We start from the raw sequence: 11,716 nt of genomic DNA, 5'->3' as shown, positions 1-11,716 counted from the left end.
AACATTTTCTTTTCCATCTTGAAGGATTTCCGATGTCGAAGAATGGCTTAAGATCGTATGTATGTTTTTCGTATATTTTATTGCCGAAATAAAATTAAAATTGTGTAGAGGATTGAATACTTCTAACGTGTTTGAAAAAGCACCAGAAGGAAAATATTCATCCTGAGCGATTAGCAACTATGGCTGAAAGTTCGGCGGGATCGCCTAATGACTGCTGTAGAGGCACAAAATCGTCTCGGATAGGTGATGGAAAATGTATGTTAGTAAGAGAACCATACGAAGACGATATATCATCCTTAGGCTACATGCCTTCGCTTCTCTCTTCAAAATCAGGACGCAACAATTTGACATTGATGAACTATGCTCCTCAATGAAGTTGAGATTCACTATATCACCTAAGTTTGGGGGCATGGAAGGGCCATAAAATTGTCACCGAAGAAGGAGACCGCATCTGTCCAATATGTGTGGAAAAGGAGACAACGGAACGCATTTAGTCCGTTGTGAAAAAACGGAACATCTCCGGAGAAAATATCTATCACCCTCGATGCTAAGTCGAAATAGGAGTTCGCTTGCATGCCTTGACCTCATGGGGAAGAGAGAATATGAACAAAAGACTGGATTGTTCCTCTGCAAGGCAAGACAGCTTAGATCATTAGCTGTTGAAGTTTATGGTACGAACTGATGAAGGGATAATGCTAACTATTGACTTATACACTTTTATGCCTTTTTGTATGTTAGGTTAGGATATATGATATGTGTTTTGTTTGTACCATTTTAATATTATTCTGTATGTTTTAATAATAATAATAATAATAATAATAATAATAATAATAATAATAGTTTTATTTTCCCTGGCAGAGTTAAGGCCATTAGGCCTTCTCTTCCACTCAACCAGGATCAAATCACATACAGAAAAATACATACCGGTATACAAATATTAACTTATGGAGAGTGGTTGGATTTAATCATAGATAGGGAGACGATACCTATAAAGTAGGACTTGTTTTGTAAAGCACGTACGGTCAAAAGACCCGTGCACTGGATTTGAGGGCAATTTCTGATAGTGTAATGCATCTGTTTGCATAAAATTGCTGAATCAATCCATCTATCTACAATATCACCTGATGTAGAGAAAAACTATGGAGGAGGGCTAGGAACAGGTATTCTTGAGTGAAGAGAACTGCCACTCTGTTCAAATATGATGGTCTTCTAGAAGTCCTTCTGCATCTTCTAGATTTTATTTACTGTTCTCTCACTGATACAGAGTATCCATCACCACTTTGGGATGCTTTCGTTTTTCTGTAGCAATCTCGTAAAACTTTCAGCAGTAGATACTGTCAGTCCGAGTGGTAATATCGCTGGGTCACCGAAACGGGAAAATCACGTAGCAGTTACTTAACGCGCCCATTTCATTTTAGTTATTTTAAGCATTTGTATAATGTTACGCAGAAGTCCAATTCCGAACAGCAAACGTATCCAGGCAATAGCTAAGACAGTCAACCACACGCTTTTTAAAGAGAGGCCAGCAGAAATGGGTGGGGGAAACCAAGTTGCGTTCATTGCTGGAAGGAAAACAATTATTATATAGACTGAAATAGTCCGGAATACATAATGGAGATTAAGAGGATTCTAAACCTCCCTTTGATATTGTACGTAATATTATTGTATGCGTCAAGACATGTAGCAGACAGGACAAGGTGTCTGAGACATGTTGCAATATAAGGAACATTACACAGTCTATTTGTATTTATAACAACCCCCGCACACTGGCCACAGACACATTCTGACGACACAGTGCTTACTAGGACATGATTTAAGAGATAGGCATGTTCCTGTTCCTCGCTACATACTCCAGACTTCAATTTTTAGAAAGATTTCGCACCTTCGCCGTGCGCTAAACGTTAACGCTATGTTGACGTTATCCATGAAAGAGTCAATCAGAGCCATTCACGTCATGTTATTTGACTAGTGGATCCTCTATCTCAAAGGGTGCTATGCATAGACATTTCGCTAGCCCGCACTACGAGCGTGCTAAACTAGCCCCGGCTATCGAGTGATTACTTGTACAGGATTCATATCATATCATACCGCTAACACTGGTTTATGAATACGAAAAATGTTAGTTCGCTGATCATCCACCGGAAGTCCACACTAAGAATGTCTATGAATATGACCCTAGAAGTTTATCGTAGGCATAATTCGGTGTTAAAACAGGACATCTTGTTTGAGATTTACCACTGTGCATAGAACAGCTCAAAATGGATAAATTATTCAGGGCGAAGTACAACAAGGCTCAGGAAAGAATTTTTCGTTTAGATTCCAACAGATAAAAGCTTGATTCGCGAGTACTCCGCTAAGCGAAAACGCTCCTTTGTTTAACTCGCCGTAACTCGGAACCAGTAAAGATTTTGAGTACCGATCACTTTTGAAAGTAATTTCCATTCCTCTCGCATTGACACCTACGTAACTTAAAAAAACAAAAAAGTTTGCCGCTTATCAACTTTTGAAGGTGCAAATCTGCAGTGCTTGGGAAAAGTGACATAAGTCAGTTTTTACAAACCTTTTTTGATAATTTATTGACAACTAACACTGGTTTATGTCGATTTAATTTTTTTCTGTAAGAATTATTGTAATGGGAGGAATACCTATGTATTTTTTTCCAAGCGAACAGATGATCCGTAAGTCGTCAATAAATTATCAAATACGGTTTGTGGAAACTGACTTGTGTCACTTTTCTCGAGCACTACAGAAATGTCTGTTCTGAACAGATGACATCGAAGTTAGTATTTTTCTTCTTATTTAAAAAAAAATCATTTCGAATATTTTTCTATGGCTTTCTTAGAGAATTCGTTATTAATTAAAAAAATACAACGCGATTGATTGACTGTCACAGAACCTACGACATGATAAATGTTAAAGGAGCGGGAAATATTGTTTATTGTATTTATTTATTTCTTCCTGTAACCACTACAGGTTGCCATTGACAAAGAGTACCATGACAAAATAAATAGAGTAAATGCCTTGAGGCTTAGTGATACATTGTTGTTAGAGCGAAAAATAACAATTTGAATTAGATTGAAACACATGATAATAAACGCAGTAACGTCAAGAAGATGCGAATTAAAGTCTTGGTCCTTATGTATGATGCCTGAAAATAGCTATTTATCCTTTGAGTGTTGCAATTGTTAGATCTCTTAAAATACATTTATGCAGACCAAAAGATTTACAGAAGTCGACTAGGAACCGAGGTATGGTCCCACGGGCTCCTATCATTAGTCCCGTAATGACGATGGATTCCAGATGGTATTTGTCCTTATAAAAATTGATGGAAGTTTCATATATACAGTATATACCTTTTTTCCTCGTGTACTTCTTCTGCTGGTGTTCATGCGATTCGAATCTCACAGTAGGGTTTATGACAGGGCCGGGCATGAGAGCGGCTCCATTTAGTCAACCAGAGCTGCTCTCGCTCCGCAAGGCACTTCAATTCCAAGCCAGAGCAGAACGCTCACGCAATGGCGTACTCGCATTACAGCTACCTTCCCTGCATTAATATAACAAGAGCCACAGTTGTTCTAGTCATTCAGTCTGTCAGTACATAATAGTTTATAAGGATATTACATCAATCCATTGTACATTACAGAATTTATAACACTCTTATTAATTTAATGAAATAAACTTTGCTCTATGCACACACACAAATCATTAGGCTTATTTACATAACCCATACGCACATACTGCAACCTCCTCACCACGGTTCTAAGAGGCAGGCGTATGGCTTCCACTTCCCCTACTTGCTGTGGACAGAGTTCATCTGCCAATATAATTAAACATCGCTTGATGAATTCACCTTCGTTGAATGTTTTCAATTCCTTTGCAATTTCGTGGCAAATTTTGTAGCTAATTCTCATAGCCGATTCACTAAGTGCATTATTGTCATCCTGTTAATACATAATATAATATAATATAATATAATATAATATAATATAATATAATATAATATAATATAATATAATACAACACAACATATTGTAACTTTTATTACAAAACAATAATGAAATTTTGTTTCAACAATAGTCACTTCCAATAATTTAAATTCTTCCGTCACAATGGGATTTCCACTCCACACAGTAACACAGTATGCGTTGCACTCCACAGACGACAATGACAATTTACTTGGATTATTGAGAACAACAGTGACCTGTTAATCTTAACTAATGTTCACAAAGCACTATTTACAAAACAGAGCTGTCAGTTCTCAGTTCACAGTTCGTTTGCCTCGGCTAGTTCTTCTAGCTCAGTCACTCGAGTTCACAGTATCTCGAACCCCAGACCTTCAGAGACAATCCACTGAACTTCGAACTCAGGTCCCCCAGCTGCGGTCCACTGCACTCAAACTCAGGACTTCCGGTTCCCACAGTTACGGACACAACTCAAGTCGAACTCCGGTCTCGAAGCTGGCTACACAAGACTGGCTGGCTTGCTGTCCAACGATTACAACAACAACAACAACTGCTCAAGTTCACTCGCGTGTTGTATTTATAACTAAACCATAGTTTCTGGAGAGTACGATTTCGCGAACAATCGACAGATACCTAGAAGATGACGCCTATTCAGACTTCTCTGGATTTCTCCCCTCAGTCACCAGCTGCTTACTTCCCTCTCTCTCCCGCGGCCCAGCATGCAGCCGTTTCTCCTCTCCTCTCCACGCCGCGCGCCACCCCCCAGTGCTCCGTGGAGCCCGTGTCGACTTCCGCACGACTCTCGCGGGACGCGTGTTCGAGTCTCGATGTGGCTGTCACAATATGATATGATATATTATATGATATATGACCATAAATTAATACAACTTAAAGAAAATGTTTCTCAGGTATATTATATTAGAGTATCTATTCGATATTTATATTGTATTATAAGTTATTATAATACATTTACTAATATCTAATTTTAAATTATACAAATGTTATGATATATCATAGTATAGTACATCACAGTTAATGATTTATAATATGATATATGAAATATCATGAACTGTAATATACTATACTGTGATATATCATAATACTTGTATAATTTAAAATTATATGTTACTAAATGTATAATAACTTATAATGCAATGTAAATATCAAATAGATACTCTAATATAATGTGCCTGAGAAACATTTTCTTTAAGTTGTATTAATTCATTAGACCAACATATTTATCATATTCAGTAGCATGTTGTAAAGAATAATGTCGTTGGATATTGAACTTCTTAATCAGTTGGAGTGTTTTATGTTAAATTAAACACTTTGCTAATCCACTGCTCTCTACCAAAAATAACTCTCCCTCCCATGAGACATTAAAAGCATTGGGAGTAGCGGAACGCTTTAGTGTATGAGCGGAAGCTCCGTCTTCAAAATTCGCCATCACACTGCAGAGTCACCACTGCACCGACACTGAATGACTTACAGTATGCATACGTCATAGCGCTCGAAAGTTCGCTCTTTAATGCACACAGCGCTCATTTCTCAGAATCACGTAATGTGCCCAGTCCTGGTCTATGATGTAACCTTCAAGAGAGGGAGGTTTAAATGAATTATGTCGATTCTTCGATTACTGCCCCCATTGGATATGCCGTGTACTTCTTCATATACTGAATAACATTTGTTCCTTAAGGCAGTTGCTATTATAGATCTTACTGTATGATGCCGCGTATTTCGTAGAAGTTACCATGTGGACAGGCTCCCAGGACATGGGAAAGGGTTTCAACCTCCCTGTCGCAACGTCGATAGAGATTACTGCCCGAAGACCTGTCAGGTACATTACTCACAGCTGATACGTTCGCATTCATCTTGATTGCTTCCCTCCACTCACTACAGGAAAGACCCTTGTGATTCCTGATCCACTTATTGGCCGGGGTATATTGTTGGTATAAGTGCACGCCTTTGCCTTTATGTTTTTTCTGGCTCCAGTTCTGAAACGTTTTTTCTCTTAACACTTGCCGTACCTTTCGCGTATCTACAGTGCCCTATTTGTCTAAAATATTTGCTGATTCGGTGACCCTTTTTAATACACATGCCTTTACACTTGTTAATGTTAATATCTAGTCCGATTTCATGGAATTGTTGAACTGCGTGATTGAAGAGTGTTAAAGCGGATTTTTTTGTCTTTACCAATGATAACAATATCATCTGCGAAGCCCATTACAATTACTAAGTTCGCTCAAAATATGGTCAATGCATAGATTGAAAAGAGTAGGTGACAAAGGGGAACTTTGTAACACACCTCTGACTATGGTGTTGGGTTTTGTTTTACCATTGTTAGATTGAATCGTTGTGATATTTCCTGTCTGTAAGCTGAAGACCAGATTTGTGAGTTTAGTTGGAATAGGTAATGCGTTTAAGGTATTTCTTAAATGGTTATGACCTATGTTATCAGAATCTTTCCTTATATCAATGAAAATAACAGCCAGATCGTTTGCATTTATTTTGGCTTCACGTAGCAGAGAATCTAGAATTGCAGTGTTGATGTGAGTACCAGAGGAGATGGTGAAACCTCTTTGGTTGGGGATAAAAAAAACTCACGAATTCACAGATACGTTGTGATATGTCGTCCATTTCAATTCGTTCATCTACATTTAGGGTGAAAGAATATTCAGTACGAACCATATGATTAGGCTGTCCGTGTGTATCAGAAAAGTATTTAAATGTAGCTTCAGTTGAAACATTGCAACTTTCGGCTTTAGAACGTAGGACAAACCTCACTGCTTTCCTTCGTTGGTTGTAATAGAGGTATGGCTGTTTTGGACCTGGAAGTAAATCGATCGCTGTAGCCAAGAATTCAGTCCACTGGTTGACATTAAGATCGTAGTCTTCATCATTAACATCTAGAACAAATCTATCTCGCCATTCTGTCATTTTCTGGTTAAATCATGTGCACACAGTGCGATTTCCAATATTGTTATGCTGAGAAGACGAAGTTTTGCGAACGTTAATATACTTAACCAAATACGTCATTACTGACGTCAACATAGCGTTAACGTTTAGTGTACGACGAAGTTTCGAAAGCTCTCGACAATAGGGACAACAGATTTTGCAAATTTTTATGCTCTGAGCGGCATTCTTGCAAACGAATTTAATGTTGAAATGACAAAATCAACATTCACCATCAATGTTCCTCGCAATAAAAACAGAAGAGAAGCAATATAACTCTGAAACACATGGAAAAGATTATGATCATGAAACTCATGGGCTTTGAGCAGAAATGGCATTAAATGGTGTTTGACACACAATTTTGAAAGTAAGTGCGTGCGGATAAGAAATGAATTTCACATCCAGCTACTAGTTAGAAGAATAAAAAATACTTCATCACTCATAATTTTATATAAGTTCAATGGATAGTCAATTTACGTAAGAAAATAGCTTAATTTTAAAATGAGCGGTTTTTTGCCGTTCAGTGTATTTCTTAGAACAGTTTTGGTTTTAATTCAAGATTTTGCGCCTCAATTCAGACACAAAAATACACACACAACTAATTTTCCGTTGGTTGGAAACACGGTCAAGTGAGCTTGATTCATGTAGCTCTTCTACCCAAGAATATTTGGATGGTGTTCGGGTAAAGGGGGTTGTCATTTTTTGTTCCCCAGGAGAATAAACAAATTAAATTCTACAAATGGGTGTGCAAAAAACAAAAGAATACTAGCATTTGATATGTTTTATTTATGTAGAAAATTATTTGCTATAAGGGTACGAAGTTTATTTTCCATTTATCCCAAAACTCATTTTTAAGACAACGCACTTTACCCAAACACCTTCGAATTATTATCTACTGTATCACTGTAGAAAGACAGCGGTATATTTTCATATTTCTGTGTCACATACTTATTATGAATTATAATTCAGTCATATGGTTTTGTATTTATTGGACTAATATTATGTAAAAGTTCTTAATACTATGAGCAACAATGCCTCCTCCCAAATTTCTCTGCTAAATCGTGGGTTAACTGCACTTTATAGTAATTCTCCAGTGTTCTTGTGTTATCCTCATTGCTCTTTTTAAGTTTATGAGAGTCACTTAGGGATCTTCTTTGCAAGATTTCGTCGTATATTAGGCAAATCAATAGCTGAGTGGCAATAATATTGTTCATTAAAGTAGGTGAATCTCTCTGCTACGCAAACATCCTAACGACTGGCTGTGAGAGATTTATTATTCTCATTACAGGAATAATTACAGCGGAAGTGAAAGATAGCGAAGAACGCTCAGCGAGCGAGAGCTCCCTCCACTGCGCTTAAAGCCGACGATCTCGAATGTGTATGAGCTGGGAGACTTAAAAATGAAAGTAAGTCAGTACTTCTACGAGCGTCTCACATTGCATTAGCTTATTTATTTATTACTTTCTGATTACACTGACTTTAAAAACAGAGTCTTATGATGTAGTGAAATTTGAAGCAACTAGTGGCTTGTGCAGCAAATACTGCTGCAAACTAAGTTCGTTAGACGTTCAAATAAAAATTTTTCAGATTTATTTTCAATGAAGAATACTTGTCTTTTTGATAGTTATTTGCTTCCATAATAATAAAACATACTCCCTCTGAATGGATTTTTTTAGGACAAATACTTTTTCTTGAACCTATCCAAATTCAGTTTTTGTGTTTCAACGCGAAAACGCAAGTAAAAATGTCAGGACGATAGCAGTAGCTATTTCAGGTCATTGTGGATTGTAGGCAAAAGTTTAAAAAATGTCAGGTTTGCTAAGCTTTCGAACAATAGTATTTTCGTATAGCTGTTGCATGTAGAACTTGAAATGTAGAGCGTAAAATCATTTTATCCTACTAAGAGATCTTGCTGGAATGATCTGGAGACTACAAAATTTTGTAGGCCTCTTATTTTATCAGTAAGTAATACCTTTTGATCTTTCCTTAGGAACTGTAATTTTTGCGCTCTCTCGAGCCAATACTGAAGACAATGACACATATCAATATCTACACTACACTGCCATTAAGTATATGAAAAAGACCCAACCCCACAGGGTTAATAAGTATAAAAATATTTGATTTTTAATAACAATATTATCATCTTACTTAAGTTTTGTAGTTATATATAGCAGCCACTCAGTAAATTATAGAAATGAAGATCTAAATTAAGATATTCTCTACATTTACTTACATAACCACAAAACGTTTCACTTTCATGTCATCAATATAGCATCAATGTTATATACAATTATTAATGAAAAATAGATGTATCATGGTATTAACTATAATATTTAATTTCTAATGGTAATAATGTCATCAAACCACCTCAAGTTTCGTAGATTTGAATATCCAATACACAGCTGTACTCAGAAAATTATACACTGCAGAATCAGTTTTAATAACAAATTGAATTGAGCTCTAAATATGTCGGCAATCCTGCAGGTCATGGCCTTCGTGTAATAGCCTATTGTTTATTGTAGTGTGTGTTTTTTTTCTGAAATTCAAACAAGTCGGCCGTGATTCAATAAAATTAGTTCTCAAAACTGACAACAGATGAATTTTGGAAAATAGGAAAATGAAGTAGGAAAAGTACTACTTTTCAGAAAAACTTTGGATGCCAGGCATGAAAATGAGGGGTCACTCATTAAAATCCGTTCAGCCGTTTTCCCGTAATTTCCATTACCAGTTCAAATTATAAATATAGATTATAAAATAATATACCACAAATATAGTATAGACATTGCATTAGTTCTTTTCTTTACAGTCCGACGCGGTTTAAGAAAAAGAGCGTGGGAGACAGACTTCTTCCAATTTAAGGGTTTACTACACATTGAATTCCTTTATATTCAGTATTTACGAATTAGTTCAAATAATAATAATAACAATAATAATAATAATAATAATAATAATAATAATAATAATAATAATAATAATAATAATAATAATAATTATGCACACAGGAAGGCTAAAACCCTTTCCGCTCGAATGAGTCCATTTGGAATCACTAAAATTTCTATAATCTCTAACTCATAGCTATGATTTGTCTGATGATTCCATTTGGTATCCTCAGAAGAAGTTTCGTTCTTTACCGAAAGAGTGCAGCACCCGCCAGTTCGTTGGCCAGCTTTTATTAGAAAGAGGATTGCTTTGTGTTTTTGTTTATCCATGGTATCTCTATGACCTTGTGAACCCATAATATTGTAGAAAATCATAAAAGGTATGTAAAAATTCAGGTCAGAAAAGGTTAAAAAGGTATATTTTATGAAAATGGATGCAGGCAATATAAATGCATTCCATCTCATATGTGAGATAGTTTACAAAAGTGAAACGTTATATTCTTATGACTTAAGAACCTATTTTTATAGGAATAATTATTTTTACAGAATACTGGAAGGTTTAACGTTTTCAATCGAAACTTTTCAACATAAACATTTTATAATAATAATAATAATAATAATAATAATAATAATAATAATAATAATACGAGGCACGACAGCCCATGAAGGACCATAACCGACCAGCCCGCTGATGCTTGTACTTGCTATTTGGGAAAAGGAAATTGTACCAGAACAATGGAAGGAGTACATAATTATACCTGTTTTTAAGAAGGAGGACAAGACTAACCGTAGTAACTTTCGGGGAATATCACTTTCTTAACGTCGTACAAAATTGTGTCCAATATTGTTTTGAGAAAATTAACTCCGTATGTAGATAAAATTATTGGGGATCATCAGTGTGATTTTAAGCGTAATAGATCGACTATTGATCAGATATTTTGTGTCCGACAGATATTGGAGAAATAGATTTCAAAAAGGCATAAGACTCTGTTAAGAGGGAAGTTTTATATAATATTCTTATAGAAGTTAGTATTCCCAAGAAACTAGTTCCATTAACCAAAATGTGTCTCAGTGTAACGTACAGCAGAGTTCGTATAGGCCAATTTCTGTTGGATGCTTTTCCAATTCACTGCTGGCTAAAGCAAGGAGATGCACTATCACCATTACTTTTTAACTTCACTCTAGAATATGCTATTAGAAAAGTCCAGGATAACATGCAGGGTTTGGAATTGAACGGGTTACAGCAACTTCTTGTCTATGCGGATGACGTGAATATGATAGAAGAAAATTCACAAACGATTGTGGAAAACACGGGAATTTTACGTGAAGCAAGTAAAGTGATAGGTTTGAAAGTAAATACCGAAAATACGAAGTATATGATTATGTCTCGTGACGAGAATATTGTACGAAATGAAATATAAAAATTGTAAATTTATCCTTCGAAGAGGTAGAAAAATTCAAATATCTTGAAGCAACTCTCGGGGGGGGGGGAGGAATTAAACGCAGAATAAATAGGATAAACTCCTGTTATTATTTGTTGAGAATCTTTTGTCATCTGATCTGCTATCAAAAAATCTTTCAAAATTAGAATTTATAAAACAGTTATATTACCTGTTGTTCTGTATGGTTGTGAAACTTGGACTCTCACTTTGAGAGAGGAACAGAGATTAAGGGTGTTTTTAAGAATAACGTTCTTAGGAAAATATTTTGTGCTAAAAGGGATGAAATTACAGGAGAATGGAGAACTGCACGCATATTCTTCACCTGACATAATTAGGAATACGTATTAAATACAGGCGTTTGAGATGGGTAGGGCATGTAGCACATATGGTCGAATCCAGAAATGCATATAGAAATATTTAATATGTGCCGCATGTATATTTGTAAAATTATTCTATCTCTCCATTTGGTCATGAAAGAAGC

This window comes from Periplaneta americana, chromosome 4, assembly GCF_040183065.1.
Source record: "Periplaneta americana isolate PAMFEO1 chromosome 4, P.americana_PAMFEO1_priV1, whole genome shotgun sequence".
NCBI classification, from domain to species: Eukaryota; Metazoa; Arthropoda; class Insecta; order Blattodea; family Blattidae; genus Periplaneta; species Periplaneta americana.
Note: the sequence above shows the minus strand (reverse complement) of the source record.